The sequence below is a fragment of the Canis lupus genome, chromosome 8 (genome assembly GCF_011100685.1).
Source record: "Canis lupus familiaris isolate Mischka breed German Shepherd chromosome 8, alternate assembly UU_Cfam_GSD_1.0, whole genome shotgun sequence".
Taxonomy (NCBI): Eukaryota; Metazoa; Chordata; class Mammalia; order Carnivora; family Canidae; genus Canis; species Canis lupus.
This window is the reverse complement of record NC_049229.1, coordinates 64,726,732-64,751,976: the sequence shown is the minus strand read 5'-3', so window position 1 is coordinate 64,751,976 and position 25,245 is coordinate 64,726,732. Positions and strand designations below refer to the sequence as shown.

The window sequence follows — 25,245 nt, the reverse complement described above, 5'->3', positions numbered from 1 at the left end:
TTCCTGCCTCACTCTCTGACCTCCTCCCACCCGGAGCTCCGCAAAGGCAGGACAGGTTGTGTTTTATTTACCCCGATATTCTAAATGCATTGCGGACTTTGACACATAGCAGGCCCTGAAAATCTGGGGGAGTGACTGTATACATCTGCACCTCAGCTTTCCTCACCCCCCCTTGGACCAGGAATGGGTTGTAAGACTCCTCTGGGAGGAGGGGAAGCAGCCTGTGATTTGGGGTCAGGAGACCTGGACTCCAGGCCCTGGGTGACCTGTAATAGGGGGTGGCAAATGAAAAGATGAAGGAGCTGCTAGGGACGTAGGTGAGAAAGGCACTGGGATCGCTTTGTCATGTGCTAACCCAGGACAAGTAACCAGACCCCTTGGTATTCTCATTTCTGTCTCCTTCTGCAAGATCCTGACACAGAGATACCCCCAAAATATAATAGGGTGTCCAAAGGAAACTGGTCTTTTTAAAAGATTGTATTTATTTATTTGAGAGGGAGAAAGAGAGAGAACACAAGCGGTGGGGGGGGGGCAGAGGCAGAGGGAGAAGCAGACTGAGCTGAGCAGGGACACCCTCCCCCAACTTGGGGCTCCATCCCAGGACTCCGGGATCATGAGCTGAGCTGAAGGCAGATGCTTAACTGTCTGAGCCAACCAGGCCCCTCTTTAGAATAACTTTTGCAGCAGGATATGCCATCCTTCTAAAACTTGGAAAGAGAGTTTGGAGTGGAGGCTGGGCCTTGCCATGGCCAGGGAAGCTGTGCACTGGGCCTCCAAACTTGGGTCTAAGATGAGCTGTCCCCACTGTTCTGGGACAGACCTGAAGGGATATAGCCCAGATGCAGCTGCTTCAACCGGTCCTGGATGGTTTCTATCAGAACTGCTTTCTTTTTTTTTATTTTTTTTTTGAATTTTTTAAGATTTTATTTATTTGTTTGTTTGTTTATTTTAACATATTTTTAAATTAGAGTTCAATTTGCCAACATATAGCATAACACCCAGTGCTCATCCCATTAAGTACCCCCCTCAGTGCCCGTCACCCAGTCACCCCCACCCCCCGCCCACCTCCCTTTCCATCACCCCTTGTTCGTTTCCCAGAGTTAGGATCTCTCATGCAGAACTGCTTTTAAATGTACCTGTGCCTGCACTTGGGGTGGCCTGGATTACCCAGATCTGGAACAGGAGGAGCAAGGGAGGCAGATCTCCTCCTGGAGGTGGATATGGGATATTCCCTGGAGGAAGCAGTGTTCCCAGGGAAGCAATGAGGGGGCTCTAGGACTGGGAGGGGAGCAGCCCTAGGACAGAGCTGCTAGAGATGCCAGGGGCCTGGTGTTGGGCGAGGGGCTGACCTGGCTGGGAGGAGCTCATCAAGGGCCAGGATGGGAAGTTAGCCTCTGAGGTCAGATCTGAGCCGTGGCTTCCAGGAAGGGACTCTCCTGGCAATCGTAACACCTGTGTCGTATCTCCAATAATTCCATGTCTTCAGATGGGGCCTATTTGGAGTCCTATTTAAGACCCTAGGCAGGCTTCATTGAACAGTGGGGGTTAAGGAAGGATCTGTCCTGCTCCTAACTTGGCAGAGCCATGTCCATTCTCAAGGCCACATAGGGTGTCATTAAGGAGACCTTGACAGCAGAAGGGGATTCTCCTGAGAGCCCCTGGTGGCAGCAGGCAGGGAGGATGAGTACCTAGAGGAGATAAGGCACCTATTCCTAGTGCCATGAAGTAGGACCCCCTCAGCCATGGTGCTGGGGCACTCCAGACCAGGCCCATCCCTAATAATTGGGTGGGAAACTGCATCTGTCCTTGTTTTATAGTTATGAGCTGGTGAGGCCTAGGGTGTCAGGCTCTATCCGTTTCTGTTGTGTGGGTTTTTCCTGGCTCTTTGTTTGAATATTTTATATGAACGAGACCTCACCTTTGCTTGCTTCCGAGGATCCATGCATCCAACTATGTTGGGAGAAAGGATGTGGGATGTGTTGGGAAGGACTCTCAAGAGGCCAGTTTAAAATAGGAGTTAAGCACGAGAGGTGGGTTTCTAAAAATCTGATTAGGAACAAGGCAGTAGGGCCCAGCGTGAAGAAGGCTCATCCCAGGCCAAGCAGTGGGAAGGTGCCTGCATTCCCTGGGAAGAGAGGAACTGCAAGGGGAAGGGGGCTGAGGGGAGAAACAGAGACTCAGCTACACCAGTGGTGCAAACAGTGGAAACCATGCTGGGCTCTTGACAAGAATCATCTCACTTGCTCCTCTTTACCACACAATGAGGTAAGGTATCACACTACCCCTAGTTACAGGACGAGGAAACTGAGGCCCATGCAGAATGTGGGAAAGGCAGGATGTGGACTAGGGCAAACTGGCTCCCAAGGCTAAGAAAGTAAAAGTGTTTACTGGCCCTGAGACTATGTCTTGCCCCCAATCACTAGTCACCCTGCCAAGCACAAAGCAGCAGTTGGCAAATGACTGGGAAGTGGAGCCTTGCATAAAACATATATACACACAAACACACAAAACACCCAGTCCAGGAGATGTCCCGGGTTAGCAGAGATGGCTATGGTCAGGGGACTGGTCGTTGGGGGGTTAGTACACTGGGAGTATTATTGTTATTTATTAGTAATTAATTTGAATTGTTTTTAGCAAGAGGAAAGAGACTCACAGAAGATCCTGAGGGTTGAAAGGAACCAATAGAGAACTCTTTAGGGGTTCCTGGGTGGCTCCATCAATTAAGCTGCCTTCCGCTAAGATCATAATCTCAGGATCCTGGGATCGAGCCCCAATCAGGCTCCCCACTCAGCAAGGAGTCTGCTTCTTCCTCTTCCTCTTCCTCTTCCTCTTCCTCTTCCTCTTCCTTGACCCCTAACTCCTCTTATGCTCCCTCTCTCTCTCTCTCTCAAATAAATAAGTAAACTCTTTTTAAAAAGAAAGAAAGAGAGATCACTTTATATTCGCAAGAATCTCCTCTACATCAGTTTCACCAAACAGGATAGCTGTTTGGTAGCCAAGCTTGGGGCTCTGCCGTTTAAACTGGAATTTGAACACTGACCCATCTGGGGCTCCTCTGACTCTGCCCACCTGTCTAAAAATTTGTAGAGCCCCTCCCAGGTGAGCACCTCCCACTCCAACCCAATAAAGATATTTGAGGTTCATTCTTCCCAGGCCATTCCCCTTCGCTGAATCACTTCTAATTTGACTTATATCCTTGTCTCTCCCAGTGGAGGACAGATGGCCCCCATCCCTCCCCAAAGACAGGGGCCCTGTGTCTCATCTCTGCACACCCAACAGGCAGGACAATTGCTGACTAGAAGGTGCTCAGACACATTGCTGAAGGTTTAACAAATCATGGCATTCAAGATATCAGTGGGAGATAGATTCACAGCATCCTCCGTACATGGGCCAGGCACTCTCTTTACGTTTTAGTATCTCTGAGATCAAGATGCATCTCATAATCCCCATGGCCAGTGGCCTTTGCCACTCCTGCTTGTGCAGGTCAAAGCTTATGGAATGTGGATGAGCGGCTCAGAAGCAAATCCCTTAGCACTCTTAAGAAATACTGACATATGGTAGGCAGAAGAATGACCCCACCACCACCACCAGCACCAAAGATGTACACGCGTGAACCTCTGGAACCTGAGAATATGTAACCTTCTGTGTCAAAAGGAACTTCGCAGATGGGACTAAGCTAAAGATCTTGAGATGGGAAGATTACCTGGATGGTCTGGTTGAGTCCAGTATAATCACAGGGGACCTTAATTATAAAAGGGAGGCAGAAAGTTTAGAATGGGAGAAGCAGTTATGACCACAGAAGCAGAGGCTGGGGTGATGTGACCATGAGTCAAGGAATAAGGCCAGTCTCTAGAATAGGAAAAAGCAAAGTAACAGATTTCTTCCTAGAGCTACCCGAAGGAACACAGCCCTGCTGACACCTTGAAGCTAGCTAGCCCTGTGAGACTGTTTTCAGACTTCTGACCTCCAGAGCTGTAAGATGATAAATTCGTTTTGTTTAGGCCACTGAGTTTGTGGTAGTTTGTTATAGCATCTTAAGAAACCAATATGGCGCATCTCACCATTCACCAACCATCACAGTTACAGTGGATTCAGGTAAGGCTCATCAATGGAAGATAAAACTAAGGGGTAAACATTTGAAGGAAAACGGTGTCTCCAGGTACCTTCCCACAAGGCTAATTACAGAGGGGAAAATAATTACTTCACAGCAGAAGCAGACATCACCTTGGCATGTGATCAAAGTTAGCATTACCCTAAGTGGGACAAATGGACCTTGTGTATCTCCTACTACAATGTGCTGAAAAGACTATACCAACACTTGTGTGGTTTCCATGCCAAAAATGCATAACCTAATCTAATCATGAAGAAATACCAGACAAATGTAAATTGAAGGACATTATACAAAATGCCTGGTCTGTACTCTTCAACAATATCAAGATGGTGGAAGGCACAGAAAGTCCGAGGAATGTTCCAGATTAAGAGTTCAAAGAGGCACAGCGGCTAGGTGTAGTGCATGATTCTGAATCGAATTCTGGACCAAAAAATACATATGTTTTAAAAATAAGTATTTTATTTTGTATTTTATATATATAAATACATTTATATTACATATATATTTACATATATATTTTTATATATACATATATATTCTTTTGTGGTAAAAGACTATTTATAAAATGGGGAAATATGAGTAAGGTCTGTAGATTAGGTAATAGAATTGTATCGATGTTAATTTCCTTTATTCATTGTTTTGTCATTCCTGTGGTTAAATTAGAAGACATCCTGTCTTTTGGGCGAATATATGCTAAAGAATTTAAAGACAAAGGGACATCATATCTGTGACTTAATCTCAACTGATTCAGAAAAATATAATAAATGGATCTTCCTCAATTTACGATGATGTTACCTCCCAATAAACCTGCTGTTAAGTTCAAAATATCATTAAGTCAAAAATGTATTCAATACACCTAAACCTACAGAGCATCACAACCTAGCCTAGGCCTCGCTTACACCTGCTCAGAACACTTACATTAGCCTACAGTTGGACAAAATCAAGCAACACAAAGTCTATTTTGGAATAAAGTGTTGAATATCTCATGTCGTTTGTTGGACACTATACTGACAGTGAACAACAGAATGGTTGTGGGGGTGCAGAATGGTTGTCGGTAGATCATTGTTGACCCTGTGACAGGGGGTTGTGGCTCCCCGGCCTCGCCCAGCATCATGAGAGAGGATTATACCCCTATCTAGGATTATACCCCTATGTAGGATTATACCCCCTATATATCCCTAGCCTGGGAAAAGATCAAATTCAAAGCCAAATAGCAGGCCAAATCCAATCAAATCAATCCAAGTATGGCTCCTACTGAATGTGCGTCATCATAAAGTTGAAAAATCATTAAGATGAACCATCGTAATTCAGGGACCATCCGTAATAGAAAGACACACACACACATGTGCACACATGTGGGTAATGGTAAACAGAATGTGACAAAATGTAAACATTTGGGGATCTGGGCAAAGTGCATAGAGGAATTCTATGTATTTTTCTGACATCTCTTCTCTACGTTTGAAATTATTTCAAAATACAAAGTTTTGTGGAAACAGAAATATTGCCTCACTAACACACTTTGCACGGAGAAGATCCTCTGATCCTCTGAGTTGAAAAGTGATTTAAAGGAATTAGAGCCTGAGCATAAAGGCATTTTAGAAGTACTTAATCAATTTATTTCATGTATATTTTATTTTCTATGTATGCAAAAGGGTAACAAATGGTCAAATATACATCTAAACAAATTTAAAAGAGCTTTTATGGTAAGTTTACCAAAAAGTTCTCAATGCTACAGAAATCCTGTGTCACAGTTCAGTTGCTAGCTGCTTTCCTTTCTTAGTGGTACATAAAATAATGATATATCTTTGAATTGAAAAAAAGTTGGGGAAATAAACATTCTTAACCCTGACTTTGATTAAAATGTGTGACCTTGGTTAAGTCACTAGGAGCATATTTTCCTCGTCAATATTCACTGTGCAAAGCTGCCAGGAGGGCTAAAGCATCATCATAATGATAATGACAATGTCAGTAATGGTGACATTTAGGCCAGTGTGTCTACTTCTCAGGCAAATACTAGCACTGAGTCCGGCCAAAGACAGATGCTCAGTAAGTGGTAGTGTAGGGGAGGAAAAACAATTTCCCCTCTACTTTTCTTAGTTCTTGCCTGAAACCTCTTGTAATAAAAGACAGATTAACAAGAGAAGAACAAACAGGACTTAATTAACTTGTATACCTCGTGTATCTGGAGGAGATATCCAGGGACCCCATCTTAAATACCATCAGCAGCTAAAGACAAAAGATAGATACGAGGGGGCTGGATGGAGTAGGGGACAGTTATGGGAGGTTAAAAAAAAAAAATTAAAAAGCCTGGTAAACACGGGTGAGGTTGTGATGCCGATTCAGGTCCGACAAGTTTCTCATGATTTAGAGTCATCTTCTCTTCCTGGTACAGAAAGGGAGACAGAGTTTTCAGATTTCCTTGAGAGATAAAAATGCCCCGCACAAAAGGGTAATTTGCATACGGTTTTCAGAACTTTTTCTATGTCTGCTGTTCTCAAAAATAATCAGCTCCAAACAAAAACAAAAACAAAAACAAAAAACAACAACCCTTAAGCCTAAGAAGCATATTTTGGGGTGGATTTTGCTCCCCTTCAGTAGCTGTTGAATTAGAGGTCACAAATGTAATTTTTACCGTGAGCAGTCTGTGCAGGGGGAAAAAAATTGCTTTTACTTATTTAATGTGGAATGAATTGAATTTTTTCTCCTGAGCTCTCCCCACCTCCTGGTTAGCAGGCCAAAATAGTATTCAGATCCTATTTAGAGTTGTCCCGGATCTGAGCCTTCAAGTAGTGTCCCAGTCTTTCCCAGGTGCCTGTTCTCTCAGCCGGCCTCTTACTTCCCCTGGAGACTCCCTAAGGTGATGTCTGGTGAGTGGGTGAGAGGAGCATGCTACCCCTGAAGTGTTGGGGTGTTTTAGACTGAATGCTTGTGTCCCCTCAAAGTCACGTGCTGAAACCTAATCCCCAATGGGATGGCTTTGGAGGTGGGGTCCTTGGGGGAGCTGATGAGTTCCTAAGGGTAGAGCTGTCAAGAATGGGATTAGTGCCCTTATAAAAGGGCCCCAGAGAGATCTCTGGCCCCTTCTACCACGTGAGGAGACAGCAAGAGGACAGCAGACGATGAACGAGGAAGTGGGCTCTCTGAACACCCAACCTGCTGGTGCTTTGATCCATGAGAAACACAGTTCTGTTGCTTATAAGCCCTCGAGTATTTTGTCCTAGTGTCCCGAGTGGACTGAGATGGGGGAGTAGAGGCCCTGGCCTGTCCAGAGCCCATGGATGTCCCCCCCCCCCGCCCCTGCCCCGGCATTCATGGGCCTCCAAGGGTCTCTAACATCAAAGCCTCTGGAGGCCAGGGCTTGCTCAACCTCTGGAGTTGCTCCTGCATCGCCCTTGGCCACCATCCTCCAGCCAGTCTCCTGAAGTGAGTGTCACCCCTGAGTGTCACCTCGCCTTGCCCAGGAAAGGCCCCCTGGTGGTGCCACTCAGGAGAAAGCTAAAACTCAGGCCGCCCCCCAACTGACCCTCTTGACACCTTTCTGAAGGTGGGCACCAGGGGAATAGTGATCTGTCTCCCCTTTCTGACATCCTCGTGGATCCAACACCCTTCCCCATCTGCCCAGCTTGGGCCCAGGAATTACACTCAGAGAAGCGGCTTCTGACCCCTTGGCCCTTAGCCCAGCCTCCTCCCTCCTTCTCTCCCTGGGTCCTCCAGGGCTGGCCGCCTTCATTGTCCCACAGGGCTCCCTGACTGCAGTCGCCAGGCGGGCCTGGCCCTCCCACACAGACCACCGGGACCCACAGGCTCCTGGCTTTGCCCTTGGTATGCTAACGAGGGAGATAAAGGAATCCTAGCACATCCTCTCTGCTCTAAGCTTGCAAAACCGGGTTGCAAACCCTCTCCTGCCTGGGAGCAATGAGCCTTCTGGCTCCCCTGCAGCGAGCGGCTGTAGGGAAACAGAACTGAGAGGAGAAAGTGACAATGCATTGCATTAAATTTACAAAAAGATTATCCTTGGGGCATTCTTATGATAATTCTGGCCTGGGGAGTGGAGGTGAGGTCTCAGCGCTCCAGAATGAACGACTGGCAGAGCACCGCATTCACCTATTCGTGGTAAAATCCTTAAAAAATCGAGATATGAAGCGAAGTCCTGGGAGAGAGAAGTCCAGAGCTGCCCCCCATCGCTCCCCCCCCCCACCCTGCTGAGCTCTCAGGAGCTCAGCATCCCCTCTGATGATGAAATTCAAGGCTCGGAAGAGATGACCTCCAGGGCCTTTAAACTCAGAGGTGCTCTAACCAGAGGTTCTAATTCCATGTACTTGCACATTTTGATTGAAGCTGCCAAAATCAATAAAAATTTGGGGGTGCTTAAGGAGGTAGGCTCCTGGGCTCTGCCAAAGTTGGTTCCTGGCAGGGCTTCAGGATGGCTGGTCCATCTGACCGGGAGGAAGAGGGGTGAGCTCAGAGACAGGTGGACATGAGGGCAGACCCTGGCTGCAAGAGAACCAATGGCTCAGGAGCTCTTCAACTGGCCAAAAAAGACCTTTGGGCTGGGCCAGAAGTGGCAACTGTCTGCAAACAGCTGTTCATAAGCCAACAGGACAACTGGCACCCCGAGACCATAAAACTGTGAACTTTCTGAGGACAGAAAGCTAACTCACATACCAGGAATAGTTTTGTTTGCCTCACTGATAGAACAGTCAGTATGGAAACAGAGCAGCTCAGCTTTTTAGTACTAATTGACTGGTTTTTCCCTTTTATCCAAGGGAATACCCCCTTCCTCTTTCTCATAAACACCCCTAGCTCCCACCCCACAGGCCAGACACCAGTTGAGTTTCTCCCTGAATCTCTGCTCTCTGGATTGCAATTCTTTGATCCCAAATAAACACTGGTTGGCCTCTCATTGTGGCTTTTTATTTTCAGGTCAACATTGCAGGTCAGACACCTGCTGGCCCCATCCCAGGAGATTCTGACTCAGTGAAAGCTGGGGTGGGGTGGTTCGGACGTGCAGTGAGGATCCAGAACCCCTGATTTGGCCCTGCCAAGGTCTCCAACCTCATCTCATGCCACTCCCACCCCCTCTCAGTGTCTTTGTGGCACAGCACACTGTTCGTGTCCCTAGCACCTCTCATCAGTCCTTGCCTTCCCCTCAGACCACTTGTACTTGCTCATCTCTGATGCCCAGAAATCCTCTTCACTCATCAGACCTCAGGTTTGACCTGTCCCTCCCCAAGGAAGCCTTCCCAACCTGTAAGGCTGGATCACGTCATCCTCCTTCATGCTGTATCCCTTAAGGTTCACTTGGGAAACAGAGACCACTCCAGGTATTTCAAATGGAAGGAATTTAGTATGGGAATTGTCTACACAGGTGATGAAAATACCAAGAAGCTGAATCAGAGATGGTGTAGCAATAGTGGGGAGCTGCTACCACACTTGGGGGCAGAGGGCTAAAAGGTACGCCCCAGATGCCACAAGCTGGGGCAGGCTGGCAGGAGTTAGTGTAGTGAGAGCTGCCTACTGGCATCCAGAACCACAGACAGATGGGGCTCTCTGACAAGAGACAGAGGCAAGGAGGAGATGTTGCCATTGTAGGAGATGCCACCCAAAGTCCAGAGAGAGGGAAAGAAAATACCTGGCTCCTCCCTTCCTCCCATCTTCCATCTTCCACCAGTGCCTCCCATTGGCCCAAACTGCCAAGAACCCAAATGGCAGGAGAGCTTAGGAAATTTAATTCTACATGATATCAAACAAAGCAGACGATCTAGTCATCTATTGCTCTATCAAACCACCACAAAACTTGGGGACTTAAAACTTATTATCGCTCATGCTTTGGGGCGTTGATTTAGCTCAGCTGAGAAGTTGCCACTTAGGCTCCCTCATGCAGTTTCAGTCAGATGGTAGCTGGGCTGCAGTCACCTAAAGGCCGAATCAGGCTAGGTGTCCAAGAGACACACTCATAGTTCAACCAGAATTCCTTCATATGGCCATTCTATGGCTTTGGGGATGGCTCACAGCATAAGGGCTGGGTTCCCAAAAGGAGTATACCAAGAGCAAGCTTTCCAGAAGGTCCAGCAGCAGGTGTAGGCTCCTTATGACCAAGTCGTAGGCCCCATTTCCACTTTCTCTACTGGTCAAAGCACAGATGAGACTCAAGGGTTAGAAGAATAGACTCTACTAACCAATGGGAAAACAGCGTGTGCACACAGGGAGAAAGAGATGAATAATTTTGCTTGTGAAAGGGACACGAACTGTAGTGAGTATAGACTGGATGGTGGTAGCTTGCCTCAAAGATGGTCACCATTACTTCTCTTTCCCCCTGCCCTGAGTCCTCAGCGAAGAGGAGAAAGCTGGCGCCTTTAGCATCCCACCTGCAAACCGCCTTAGCCCGATCCATACGTTCATCAAGTATCGTTTTTATGTCCCAAGTGACACAGGCAGTCATCTCACCAGCCATCCTGCCAGATGTAAACCACAAGTGCTTGGGGTGGTGCAGAAAATGTGACTCGTCCTTATCATGCTCTAAAGCAGTGCAAACTGCAGCCTGAGAACCAGACCCGGCTCCCTGCCTGCATGCGTACGATCCACAAGCTAAGAACGCTTTCATGTTTTTTAATGTTGGAAAAATTTTTTGAAGAATAATGTTGGAACAATTTTTTGAAAAATGCAATTTCATGATGAGTGAAACTTTTCTAAACTTCAAGTTCCAGTAACCAAGAATAAAGTTTTACAGGAACACATTACTCATTCGTTACCGTGTGGTCTGTGGCGACAGTGGCCACCTGACCCACAAAGACTAAATAGTGTTTGCACTCTGGCCCTTTAAGGACAAAGGTTGCCAACCCCTGCTCTGGACTGTTCGGTAGGAATATCTTTTGGAGAGCGCACCATGTCTATATTTACCGTGAAACATTAAAGACACGAGTGGAAGAATTTGACCTCTTGTAATCTGAATCCGAATCTAAGTGTCAAGCAACCTTGGACACGTATTTTTCTGTCTCTGTGGTTTGGATCCCACACTCTGCAGAGAGATGTGATGCCCTGAGTAAAGAAGAAAGCTCCCTGCCACTGCACCTGCCCAGAGGGATGCCCCTGTGTGTGTCAGCACTTCTCCCCACCAGCTAATTCAGGTCACCTCTGGGAGCCACTGCAATGGGATGGCTGGGCTCCTGCTTGGGGTGCTGCTCACCCTGTCATCGCCACCCCACCCCACTGTGCACAGGGAGCCAATGAGGGTTGCCAAGGCGCTCCTCACTCAGCCTCACCCCTGCCCCCTGCATCCACAACCACGTCTCCGTGACCGGCCTTAGGCCTTGGAATTGGCCACAGAGAGGAGTCTGTACGAGGTCAGCCGTCAAGGGAAGCCAGGTGGGAGGAAGAAGAGACAAAGTCAAAGGTAATTACTCCTATTTGCATGTCCCTTACTACTTCACCTTTGTTGCCTGTTATTTGTCTATCTCTGGGGACCAGTGGAAACCAGGCACATCGTGGGTACTCAGAAAGGAGCAGGAAGAGAGTGGCCCCTCATTTCTTGGCCTCTGACATTTACCACCTCACATAATCCTACGACAGCCCAGAAGGAAGTATGTGGGATCTCTGCCTTTTGATGAGGGGCAAAGAATTCCAGTGACCTGTCCACGATCACACGACCGGTAAGGGTTAACACCTGGATTTGCCAGGCAGCTCATGCTGGCTCTTTCCATAACAAACCTACAGGACAAATAAAGGTAGAAGCAATGGGAAGCCATGGTTTAAAGCATGGGCTTTGGAACTAGTGGGTCCTGGAGTCAAATCCTGAGTCTGCCACTCATTGCAATAGAGTGTCTAAAAGATGATGCATGCCCAATCTCCTTTAAAAAAAAAACAAAACTTTTTTTTTAAGATTTTATTTATTTATTCACGAGAGACACAGAGAGAGGGACAGAGACACAGGCAGAAGCAGCTCCATGTAGGGAACCAGAAGTGGGACTCGATCCTGGTACTCCAGGATCACACCCCAGGCCGAAGGCAGATGCTCAACCGCTGAGCCACCCGGGCTTCCCCATGCCCAGTCTCCTAGCCTCTGAATGCACCTGTATAACTATAAAGTGGCTCATGAGAGGCAGACAGACTGTGGAGGGAGACTTGTGCCTCCATCAGTTCTTTTAAGACAATAGGGTTCACCCCTCTGGGTACCTTCTTCCATTCTCCTGTTGGAAGGTAGATGTGAAGATGGGGGCATTGGCAGCCGATTTGAAACATGAGGAACAAGGCTAGACCTAAGACCCTGGGGCTCAGACAGCACAGAGAGCTTTGAGGACCTCCCACACAAGCCCCAGATTTTTTGCACAGGGGAAAAATAAACTTCCATCTTGTTTTAACCACTAATTACATATTTCTTTTAAAAGCAGCTGAATAGGGACACCTGGGTGTTTCAGTGGTTGAGCATCTGCCTTTGGCTCAGGGTGTGATCCCAGGGTCCTGAGATCGAGTCCCACATGGGGCTTCCCACATGGGGCTTCCCACATGAGGGAGCCTGCTTATCCCTCTGCCTATGTCTGTGTCTCTCTCTCTGTGTCTCTCATGAATAAATTTTTAAAATCATAAATAAATAAATAAATAAATAAATAAATAAATAAATAATAAATGTAGCTGAATATAATCCTCACTGTCATACTTTATCTCCTTGAACTTCAGTGTCCTCTCCAGAGTATGTGGGTAGTACAAGCCACACCATGGAGTCATAGGTGGGTTAAATGGTTGCTAACACTTATTGAGCACCTACTACATACCAAGCACTTTTCTGAGCACTTTACATGTGTTAACACATTAAACCCTCAAAATGAACCCTCAGGGGCAGGGAGGCAGGGAATATTATTGTTGTTACTATTTACATAAAGGAACCCGAGGCTCAAAGAAGGCATTAGTTAATTCAGGATCAGCTGTGAGTGTCAGAAACCCTGGTGAAGGATGACAATGGTGTTTCTCTCGTGTCACAGCACAGCGGCCAGGGGACCCTGGACATGTCTGGAGGCTCTGCTCCAGGATGACTTCGTAGGTCACCACACTGCTGCCTCTGGACGGTGGCCTCGCCCTCAGGTCCACGCTGGTGGCACCACAATGCAGGCAGCATGATGGGAGGGATTTTGAAAAACAAGAGAGAGGGGCTGTCTCTGGAGGAAGACTTCCCAGAAACAAACACATGACATTCTGGCTTAGATCATGTTGGCCAGAATATAGGCACAATACGGCCACATCTAGCTGCAAGAGAGCTGGGAAATGTTGCTTTCTTCCTGAATGCCATCTTCCCAGCTGAAAACTCACCTGCTATGAAAAGGGGGAGGATGGATGTTGGGCCACTGGATTAGTCAGGATTGTCTGAAGCAGAACCATAAGAAGAAATTTATGATGGGGATAAAGGCTGACAAGTCCCACAATCTGCCATCTGCAAGCTGGAGACTCAAGAAAGCGGGTGATGTGATTCCGTTGGAGTCTGAAGGCCTGAGGACCAGGGGGCGATGATGTTAAATCCCAGCCTGAGCCTGAAATGCTGGAGAACAAGGAGCGCTGATGTCTCAGGGCAGAAGACGGAGGTCTCCGCTCAAGCAGAGAGAATGCATTTGTCCTTCTGCCTTTTTATCCTCTTCAGGCCTTCAGGAGATGCGACGATTGACCATCTGGGTTGGGGAGGCTCCTCTGCTCCCCTCAGTCTACTGATTTATTTATTTTTATTTATTTTTATTTATTTATGATAGTCACACAGAGAGAGAGAGAGGCAGAGACACAGGCAGAGGGAGAAGCAGGCTCCATGCACCGGGAGCCCGATGTGGGATTCAATCCCGGGTCTCCAGGATCGCGTCCTGGGCCAAAGGCAGGCGTTAAACCGCTGCGCCACCCAGGGATCCCTAGTCTACTGATTTAAATGCAAACCTCTCCCAGAGACACACTCACAGACACACCCAGAAATAGCATCTTTCCAGCTACGGGGCATCCCTTAGCCCAGCCACGTGGAAATGAACCATCACAAGGACTAAGCCACAGAGACGGTCAGTAACCCACCTGAGACTATGGAGATAAAAAGTGGCAGAGCTTGGAATCAAGTCCAAGCAGCCGAGTTCAGAGTCTGCCCTCCTAGCCATTCCACTCTGGGATGGCCAAATCCAGCCCACCGCGTGTTTTTGTAAACCGAGTCCACTTGGTGCACAGTCAAGTGTTTGACTGAGGCTGCTTTGCACCAGGACACCAGGGGTGGCTAGTTGCAACAGAGACCATGTGGCTGGCAAAGCCGAAAATATTTACCCTTTACCAAAAAAGTGGCCCACCCCCGCACTGTGTGGAGTGCCTCTAAAAAGATGAAGCACAAAAAATGATTGGCATGGTTTGAGACCAAGAATCCCCGAAAACTAGTAATTGTGTTGCTGGTTGTGGTTACAGCTGATACTATCAGGATTGGGATTGGGATCGCCATCCGCATCAGGACAGAATCAGTAGCAGGATTTCGCCAGGCTGCCCTCCGAAGGAGGAGCCCAAATCCCAGTGCAGGTGTGGGTGCAGGTGCGGAGGCGAGGCTGGCTGGGAGATGAGCAAGCCCTCCCACCGTGAGCAGGAACCTCTCGGCTGGCCGGCAGCAGAGGTGAGGTCAGGAAAGTGGAGGAGGAACCACCTCCTGCCAAAGGGAGCCTGCGCTCTGCTGGGCTGGGGACAGGCTGAGATTGCAGCTCTTCCTCGCTGCCCCGAATGTGTGTAGGTGAGCAAAAGTTAAAAAGAGAATCTGTTGACAAAATGATTCTGAGGTCTACTGGGAAGATGAAGCCAGAAAACTATCCAAGAAAAGTTTGGAAGAGAGAAAAGATGAGAGATAGAAGAGGAGAGATGGCCTGCAGGGAGTTTTAGATCATCCTACCTCCCTTCCTCCTCACACAGCTCCAGGAGGTGGAGACTGTGGTTGGCCCCTTTTTGGGGGGATGAGACGGCCGAGTTCAGAGGTCACAAAGGTCGTCCGAGGAGGAGAGACCTACATGCACCTTATCTATGCACATGCCTCCACCTTGCGGCTGTGCCCGTATAAACGGTCAGAGAAGGCATTCGAGTGGAAGGGTTTTCCAGCAGATCCTAGACACTGTGCATCCCCCTGATGCCCCAAAGCTGTCACAGAAACCCCAGGCCCCTGGGAAATGCTATGCGAGGGATTAGCAACTGTCCCAGATTGCTGAGAACACCTGTCTTGCTGCTGGGGGAACTGTGATCTCTATCAGTGGCTCAGTCGGTTGAGTGCCTGATTCTTTTTTTTTTTTTTTAAGATTTTATTTATTTATTCATGAGAGACACACACACACACAGAGAGAGGCAGGACACAGGCAGAGGCAGAGGGAGAAGCAGGCTCCATGCAGGGAACCTGACGTGGGACTTGATCCCGGGTCTCTAGGGTCAGGCCCTGGGCTGAAGGCGGCGCTAAACCGCTGGGCCACTGGGGCTGCCTGAGTGTCGGATTCTTCATTTCAGCTCAGGTCTTGATCTCAGGTTCATGGGATCGAGCCCCACATTGGGCTCCGAGCTCAGCGCAGAGTCTGCTTGGGATTCTCTCTCTGTGCCCCTCTCCCTACTCACGCTCAGGCTTTTTCTCTCAAATAAATACAAACAATCTTTTTAAAAAAATGGTTGATTAGGAGACATGCACTATTTGGGAAATATTGTTATTGTGTAAGTAACACCCTCCCCAGTTGAAAATTGTTACATACACACAGACTGACGTACACACAGATGTGACAACTTGTCAGAAATGCTCATCGAGGGACGAGGCCACAAGGAGAGAGTGTGGACACATTCACCAAAGACTTGGAATTATGCCGTCTGAGGTCAGGTGAGCTTTACTTTGGCAGCCCCGGAGAAGGCAGCTTGGAACTAAAATTGACCAGGGTGTGGTTAGTCATCTTACGTAAGAGAACGTGCAGCTTGAAAGACTTTGGCCTGCCGCTATGATTACTGATCAGCCCCTGATTATTCTGATTATTCTGATTATTGATCAGAAGACAATTTCTGAGTTATAAACCTCTGGAGCATGAGACACAGCGAGCGCCAGGGAACCCATGCAGCCCAGCTGCTCATATGTACAGTCTGGGCAACTGAGGTCCAGAGAGGAAAGGTGATTCTCCTAAAGCCGCACAGCCTCAGAGTAGCAGACCCAGGACTAGAAGCCAGGCCTTCTGAGTCCCGGCCCTGTGCTCTCTGCCACCATACATGGGACGGTGCCTCCCCACTCTGGGGTCTTATTTAAAAAAGAAAAAAAAACACCTCTTTTCTACTTCTCCAAACAAGTTTAACCATAATTTCCAACTGGCTTCCCACCCAGCACCCTTCTATTTTCTTTTTTTTTAAGAGAGAGAGGCAGGGACACAGGCAGAGGGAGAGGCAGGCTCCATGCAGGGAGCCTGATGTGGGACTCGATCCCAGGACCCTGGGGATCACGACCTGAGCCGAAGGCAGACTCTCAACCACTGAGCCACCCAGGTACCCCTCCACCCAGAAAGCACCTTTCTAAAATACTGGGATTGCCCTTCCATTCACAAATGCCCAGGATTCTGACTCGAGAAAGAGGGGCCCTCCTTTAAGGAAGCGTGGTGCAGAGGACTCTCCCACTAAGGTCGGTATTTACTGAGCACCTACTATGTTCTCAGCACCGTGCTGGGTAGTGGAGGGGCTGCAGGGAAGACAGGAGATGTGTGCCCGCCCCCTGGGAGCTTATGTTCAGTGGTGGAGGCAAAGTAAGAACCCGGGAGCTGGCAGGCAGGAAGCAAGGGTCCCCGGAGGCACCAGCTGGGACGGCGGGGCAGGAGGGGTGGCTTCTCCCAGAAAGAAGACAGGATGAGGCCAGTGGGGTGAGGACTTTATCCAGCTCCCGAGAGGACAGCATTGCTCAGACCACAGGATGAGGCGGGATGGAGGCCCGGCCAGAGGGCCCTGGGGCCAGGAGGACTCAGAAGTCCCTGTGAGGAGCTTTCTAGGTGTCTGGGCAACTACTCTCCACGGGCGTGCGGCTCTCTAAGTGTGGACAATGGGCAGGCAGGGTGGGTTACGTACCATGAGGACCCAGTAATGGGGGCGGAGAGATGAGAACTGACTCAAGAGGTATTTGGGGCAGGTCAGGCCCCAGCCTCTCTGGAGGGGACAGAGGCATAGTGTCTGGTCTGAGCAACTGGCTGGAAGGTGGATTCAGACAACAGGCCTCATCGTCGTAACGTGTAACGTGTGTGTGTGTGTGTGTGTGTGTGTGTGTCACATCCTCCAGCACACCGTCACGCCTATCCTCCCGGCCTCATGGCCACCCTGGGAGGAGGCCAGAGCCCTCCTGAGAAGGAAAATGTTGCTAGGGCGGAACATCGGCCCCAGCAGACAGATGCAGGGACAGCCTGTCCTGAACGTGACAGGGTTAAAGCCCCCTGTTTTTCTGGGGGTCCATGGGCAAGTCAGCCTGCTTCCTGGATGACCTGCCTGCGGGCCGAGGGCTGAACCCCCGGCTGGCCCTCTGCAACGCCACCCTCCCAGCATCTCGCCGATGACACATAGACCACAGCTCCCCGTGGCCGCAGGGGCACCCACCCCCGGCTGGCTTCCCCGGGGAGGAGCAGGTTCATGAGCCAGTTGTCACCTGTGGCTGATTTCTTCTTTGACAGGAGGCGCGGGGATTATTTCAGTTTGCAGAGGAGGAAACCAAGGGAGAGCGGAGGAGGCTTGTCCGAGTTCAGTGGGAGCCAGGATCCTGCTCCTGGGCTTCGGTCCCCAGATCCCCCTCCTGCCCTCTCCCCCACCTGGATGGCTCGCAGCCTGAGAACGCCAACCACCGACCACCGGTCCTGGCCTGTTGCAGGAGGCCTTTCCAGGAGGGGAAAGAACAGACTCGACACACACCTGGGCTTCCTAAAGGATGGGGCTGCCTGGGGCCCATATACACTCCCTGGCACCCCCGAAAGGCCCAGGGAAGGCGGGAGACCCCTTCAGTGGGAGGGATGGGGCATGTGGGGGAGCCGCCCAGCTTCCTGAGCACAGGCTCCTGAGCACAGGCATAAATCTACCTGATTTGCTTTGCACACAGAGGCTTCCTCGGATGATGGGGGCCTGGCTCTGCTTGGGTAAGCCGAGTCACAGTCCCAGGGAACGGGCGCCACCTGCTGGATCTCCGGTGTGTGACGCTCCCTGTGACAGGCCAGGAACACGGAGGAAGTACCATCGGGGAGACACGTAAGAAGCTAACTCGGTATTTTACTCTTTGGAGTTGAATTTGAGATGTTTCAGGGGTTTTATCCGCTGAGCATTTAAAACAAATGCAAAATGAGGGGCACTTGGGTGGCTCAGCTGTTGAGCACCTGCCTTCAGCTCAGGGCGTGATCCCGGGGTCCTGGGATGGAGTCCCGCGTCGGGCTCCCTGCAGGGAGCCTGCTTCTCCCTCTGCCTGTGTGTCTGCCTGTCTCCCTCATAAATAAATAAATAAATAAATAAATAAATAAATAAATAAATAAATAAATAAATAAATTCTTTAAAAAAATGACACTGATGTTCACTGGGGCATGTTCAACCTCCCAGGGTTCTAGGGAGGTGAAGTAGCATTTGCCCCCCAGCCACAGTGGTAGAGGTGGCTTCTCTGAATAGACCTGAGCCCCGAGAAGGCAGCAGCCATGCAGGGAGGAAGAATGTTTTAAGCAGAAGGGACAACAAGTATAGGCTGGGTATAAGCATGACAAGTGTGAGGGACAGCAGGCAGCCACGGTGACCGGGGCATAATGACTGCTTCCCCCAGCTGAGTTCCATATGCAGAAGACCTGAATTAGTGAGGTTGATTTTTCTCAACATTATCTCTTGAAAAAGAAGACAGTCCTTAGAGTGACTGTTCCCAAAACAGCGCACTAGAGGGCATTCTTGGAATTACTTTGGTTGCAATATCTACCTCCCATCTGGAGAGCCCAAAATGACCTCACTTCTAGTGTGGCCAAAGTATTTAAACAGGAGGCAATCGATAGTCCCAGCTGGAATGGTGAGCGTCATTATAACCACATCCTTCAAAGATCACTTTAAAGAGCAGAACAGTAGGCGGTTACACCGGAGAGACCAGGAGCAAAGACCTGCAGGACAACAGGAGAAGTTCAAGCGCCCTACTATACTTAAGCCAAGATTCCTGCGGAAGTGGTCGTGCACAGATTCAAAACTGCTCCATTGCAGACAACTTAAATAAAAGGCAAGGGAATGCGCTCCTGGGACCTTCTTCTCGCTCCATGGTCTTCAGGCCAGCAGCAGCTGCGTGGGCCCAGGAGCTTGTTAGACGTTTGGAACCAGAGCCTGCATTTGAACAGGTGGTTGATGTGCTCCACTAAGCGTGAGAAGTGGGTACAGGGCTCCAAATGTGCTCTAGTGATGACAGAGACATCAATATTGAAAATGCAGATGGAGTGTTTTGATAGGGTGTCATAAACAGTTGGGGGAAAGCAATATTCCTAAATAAATGTGTTTTATAATCCATTACATGTAACTAAATTAGCAGTTATCATTGTGGCCATGGAGCTGCTTGCTTCGGCTTATTACCCAATTCTTTCTTTCTTTTTTTTTTTTTTTTTTCAACTGTAGTTTCCTGGGCCACTCGATTTCCCTATACCTCAGGGCTCTTGTTGGTAAATTTACTTTTACTTTATTAAATTATTTATTTATATGAGAGAGAGAGAGAGAGAGCGTGAGCACAAGTAGGGGGAGGAGCAGAGGAGAAGCAGAGTCCCCACTGAGCAGGGAGCCTAATGTGGGACTCGATCCCAGGACCCCAGGATCATGATCTGAGCTGAAGGGAGATGCTCTTCCGACTGGGCCACCCAGGCGCCCCACTCTCATCAGTAAATTTAAGACCAATATTAAAATGAAAATAGTTGTCCTGTAGGTATAGTTAAGATATTTGTGTGTTTGGAAACAAAGTGATTCCATTTGCATTGGGATCTATCTGGCCTGTGTCGCCCATTTCAATTCGTGTTTCTTTCTTTTTTTTTTAAAGATTTATTTTTTTAATTTATTCATGAGAAACAGGCAGAGACATAGGCAGAGGGAGAAGCAGGATCCCTGAGGGGATCCCGATGTGGGACTCTATCCCAGGACCCCGGAGTCATGACCTGAGCCAAAAGCAGATGCTCAACCACTCAGGCACCCAGGTGCTTCTCAGTTCACGGTCCTTAGCTGGATTCAGCCTAAGTCTCTGCTTTCAAGCGGTTTTTATGTTGACCCACGCACTCTGCTAACCTCAATAAATACTTGGGTAAAGTCTTCAAGTGTAAACAATCCATTAAGTGAATAGAAGAAAACCCAGGTGACTTTGAAAAGCACAGGAAAGTTGCAGGTTGCCCGAGGTCATTCTACTGTCATCTCCCGCAGCACCCTTCACCAGAGCAGATAATGGGCCTGTGTCAGCACGTGGCATAGAGGTCAGAGGTACTTGCCGGGGACACCTAGCATGCAGGAGGATAGAACCCAGACAGGAAACCCCAGCTCAGGGACTGGCTCCAAGTCGATGAAAGAGAGGGCTTAGAACAGTTTCCCTCTTGGCCTGGACCTTGAAAGGTGCAGAGAGCCAGTGTGAGAGTCTGGTGTTAGGGCCCATCAGGGGTCTGACCCAGAAAGAGGGACCCCACTGACCGAGGCCAAGCGCAGAGGCTGAACCCATGAGCCAGCCTGTCTACTCTGAGTGTGCCTGTCCCCCAAGTCTTTATTTTTTTTTTAAGATTTTATTTATTTATCAATGAGAGACAAGGGGGAGAGGCGGTGACACAGGCAGAGGAAGAAGCAGATTTCCCAGAGGGACCCCAATGCGGGACTCGATCCGAGGACCTGGGATCACACCCTGAGCCGAAGGCAGACGCTCAACCACTGAGCCACCCAGGGGCCCCTTCCCCAAGTCTTAGTCTCTGCCTGAATATCCCAGTCTTAGCCCAGCTATGCTGAGGGGCACAAGGGAAGGGTCATGGATCCTTGAGTCCCGAGGTCAGCCTGGTAATGGTGCAGGTAATTTGTAATGAGCTCATGAGACGCAGTCACTCTTAGAGAGAAGTGTTGGGGCTTCCCCGCCCAGCCAGCGGGAGCTCCTCCCCATTGTCAGGGGTCCCTAAGACCACCTCACAGGATTCCCGGGACTTAGGGAAGCTGTTATGTGGTTCATACAGCAAAGGCATACAAGTCATTTTTAAAGCGAAGGTAAAAGGTGCACAGGACAGAGCCCGTGTGAGACCGGGCAGGAGCTGCCAGTGGCCCTCCCCAGGGGAGCTGCGGCGACAGCACCTATTTGTTTCTTCCTGCAACAGTACGACATGTACCACGTGTTGCCGACGAGGCGAACTCCCCTGAGCCGGCTTCCAGGGTTTTTACCGGAGGTCAGTGGTGTGAGTGCTTATTCCTCAGCTACTCCAACCTCCAGGGGCCCCAGAGATGTCCCAGGGGCTGGGGGTTGTCTCCCAAGAACCGGTCAAAGGCCAGTCCTGTCTCTGAAACATGCAGGGTGTTGAGCAACCTTCACTGCACAGGTCCCTCTCCCCAGGCCAAACTCAAGGGTTCCCCTTTCCCTTCACGGAGGAAGGTGGCAGATGGCTGCACACAGGCCCACACCGTGCTGGCTGGCAGGAGGCGGGGGGAGAAGAATGACTGGTCAGTGTGGCCAGCACCAAACTGGTGCCCCAGCCCCGACGTGAGCCTGCAGACACTGCAGATGCACCTGCAGACATCGGCCCCAGGTGCTGCTGGGTCCAGGCCCCCCACCCCCCCAAAGAGCTCTGGAGCAGCCCTCAGTAGTGTGGAGGCTTGCCCTTCGCATGCAATCTCCAGAAGGACGCATGCCCAGTTAGAGCAAAAGGAATGGTTTTTTGTTTTTTTTTTTTTTGAAACCTTGACCCAGAGTGTTCCACGCCAGTGGTTCCCACGGTGCCGTGGGGTCCCTTTTAGTTAGTCTGAAATCCAAACTGAGCAAAGTTCCTGCAAGTCTTGTCCTCGGAAACAGGAGAGGAATCCCAAGGTAGGAAGTAAAAACCAGTGCACCAAGTGAGCGAGAGACGCCCCAGGTCTCATCTCCAAGCAGGTGGAGGGTGAGCACATCTGTTTCTCGAAGAGTCGGCTTGGAACCACAGGACCCTGGGCCAGACAGCTCCCATTGGTGCGGTTCATCGCACACGGCCTCCTCAGCACCCCTAGGGTGTCCTGGGCTGTAGAACGGCTCTGCTGGCTTCCAGGCCAGCCTTCCCAACTCAGGCTGGAGCCTCTCCTTCGGCCTCCCCACAGCTCCCCTCTGCTCCCCCATGAAAGGTCGACAGTCGTGTATGGCCATGAAGGCTGCTCCTGGGACCCCCTTGGGGCTGGTGTCCCACACCTCCCCACTTCACCCCTCGATCTTCACTCCCCATGCACCAATCACCAGAGGGCCCCAACCCCCCTCAGCCTGGCCGCAGCCTGCTTTCTGGATGCCCCCTGGGTGGTGAGTCCCGAGACACCTGGACAGTCACTACACCATGTCATTATGATCATCACAGGTGCAGCTGGAACATCCTGGATGAGACACAGGCCGCATCAGGTAGGAAGCTTCTGGCTAAATGTAGAATGCCCAGTTGACCTGCTAAATGTCACCACGCATGGGGCAGCTCGGGCCACCTCTGACAGGTGCACGGCCAGAGTGCAGACCAGCCCTCGGCACCCCTCCTTGGTCCAGCTACGTCATCCAGCACCTGTCTGGGCATGGGCATCTGAATGTGGACGCTGAGCTGGGTGTTCAGGCTCTATCCAACACTGCCCGTGAACTCCGGGCAGAACGGCCCCCCACCTGGTGTGATGGCACTGTCCTGTCTTGGGGACGTGGACTAAGAAGCTTGCAGGCCCCGGAAGCAGATGCTGGGCATCAAGGCAGGGAGCTCCCCGATTTCAGTTACCTGTAGTATAGTCTGGGGAGGAAGAGAACAGGGTTCCAGGTAGGCATGGCCCTTCGGCCCTCCTAATCGACTGCCCTGAATGGATGGGGGGGCAACTGGAGGGAGCCAGAGTGGGCCCAGAGTAGGGGGCCCTGATGCAGGGTCTGAGGGTGGCTGCCTGCCTCTCCAGTGGTGCAGCGCATCAGGCCCTGGCGCACACTCAGGGCTGAAGCATACATCCTGCCAATGCAGTCACTGCTGAACATGACACAGTACTCTGCGGGGACCCTGGCCACCCCCCACCAGGACCCAGCCTCGATGGGACTAGGGTGGCAGCAAAGATGACCTACAGAGGAGCACTGTCTGAGGATGCCTGGTGGCCACCGGGGTCATCATCCTCTGAGACTCAGCAGCGGGTCCCCCTCTTCAATGACCTCAGCCCAGGAAGAGAGCTGCTCTGTACTTCCCAGGCACCCAAGCAAGCTCCGCTGGCACGTTAGAATTTTCTATGGACTCAGCTACTGTTGCCACTAGACTGCGGCGAGGAGCTGTCTTACTCAGAACTGGGCCCCTGCCCCCCTGTCTGTCCATCAGTAAGTAGACCCCGAGGGTCTGCCCTGGGGTATATCAGAAGACAGGCTCACAGCCTCGAGGTGCGTGGCCCGAGAGATGTCCAAATACCCACAAACTTAATAGTGGATGGCCAGGGGGGTGTCTCCCCGAAGCCCCGGCATCCCCAGCCACGGGCTTCATTGGGATATGAAGGCAGAATTCAGTGGCAGCAGGGGCATCTCCCTCTTAGGGCTGTGCTCTAGATCCAGCCGGCACCAGCCGAGGATGCAGTTATAGGGCCAGGCCTCTGAAGGGTGATCAGTGTGAGGACCTCCGCTCAAGCCCCAGCCCTGCTACTCAGGAGGTAGGGACCTTGGACGAGTCACCCGACCTGCCCGAGTCTGGTTTGACACCGAGGCAGAGATAATATCCCACATTCGCAGACCTTTTGCGATGGGTACTTTAGAGATCTAAATGCCTTTCAGGGATCCCTGGGTGGCGCAGCGGTTTAGCGCCTGCCTTTGGCCCAGGGCGCGATCCTGGAGACCCGGGATCGAATCCCACATCGGGCTCCCGGTGCATGGAGCCTGCTTCTCCCTCTGCCTGTGTCTCAGCCTCTCTCTCTCTCTCTCTCTCTCTCTGTGTGACTATCATAAAAAAAAAATAAAAATTTAAAAAATAAATGCCTTTCAGAGGGTAGGGGTTCACTAAATGATTGTCCCCCGCCCCCTGTCCACTTAGATCAAGGGGCCCCTCTCATAAAGATCCAGAAAACTGTATCGGTTTCCTGTTGCTGCTGTAGCAAATAACCACAACCTCGATGGCCTAAAACGACCTGAGCTTTTTCTCTTGTGGTCCTGGAGGTCAGACGTCCAAAATCACCGGGCCAACCCCAGGGCAAGGGGCCCTCACGGAGGCCCCGGGGGAGAAGCCGTTTCCCCGGCTTTCCCTGCTGCTGGGGCCACTTGCCTCCGTGGCTCGTGGTCCCCTCCCTGTCTGCAAGGCCCTTGGCTCCAGGCACTGTCGCTGACGTCACAGCTCCTCTGTGACTGCGATCCTGCTCCCCTCGTGGAGGACTCACGTGCCTGCAGGGCGCCCACCCAGGTCACCCAGGGTCGGGAACTGTCCAAGTACTGAACCCTGGCGCAGTTCTCCGACTGCTTCCGAGGATTGTGACACCCATGTCGGACCCCAGCCCTGCCTCCACTGACCCCCAGGGGAAAGCTCGCCCCAGCCAGCCTGGGTCTGGGGCAGGAAGATGTCCCCCTGCAGAGTTGGGGGCTCAGCTTGGACTCCCCCGGGGGCTGGTGCCCCCAAGCTTGCTGATCACCAAAGCCCCTGCCTGCTCGGGACTAGTGACAGACACATCACCTGGAAGTACTGTCCACACTTAACACCTAAGTTCCTATCAACCAGGCTTATTGCTACCTCTTTTTTTTTTTTTTTTTTTTTTTTTGGCAGAACATATCCCTGTGAAAACTTAATTCGGTGCAGGACAATCCAGAATCACAATCCTGGCTCCTGGGAAATTAGAACTAACTCGGGACGCCTGGGTGGTTGAGCGGTTGAGCATCTGCCTTCAGCCCAGGGTGTGATCCTGGGGTCCTGGGATCGAGTCCCATACTGGGCTCCCCGCAGCGAGCCTGGTTCTCCCTCTGCCTGTGTCTCTGCCTCTCTGTGTGTCTCTCATGAATAAAT

The 25,245-nt window shown here is 50.5% G+C and overlaps 1 long non-coding RNA gene across 1 annotated transcript; it reads left to right on the top strand.

Moving 5' to 3' along the window:
• The first annotated feature begins 18,177 nt into the window (after positions 1-18,177).
• On the top strand, positions 18,178-24,063 carry LOC102154374. Its single transcript, XR_005362949.1, has 4 exons — positions 18,178-18,322; positions 21,409-21,477; positions 22,624-22,664; positions 23,186-24,063. It is a non-coding gene; the product is annotated as an uncharacterized LOC102154374 (long non-coding RNA).
• Positions 24,064-25,245: the final 1,182 nt, after the last annotated feature.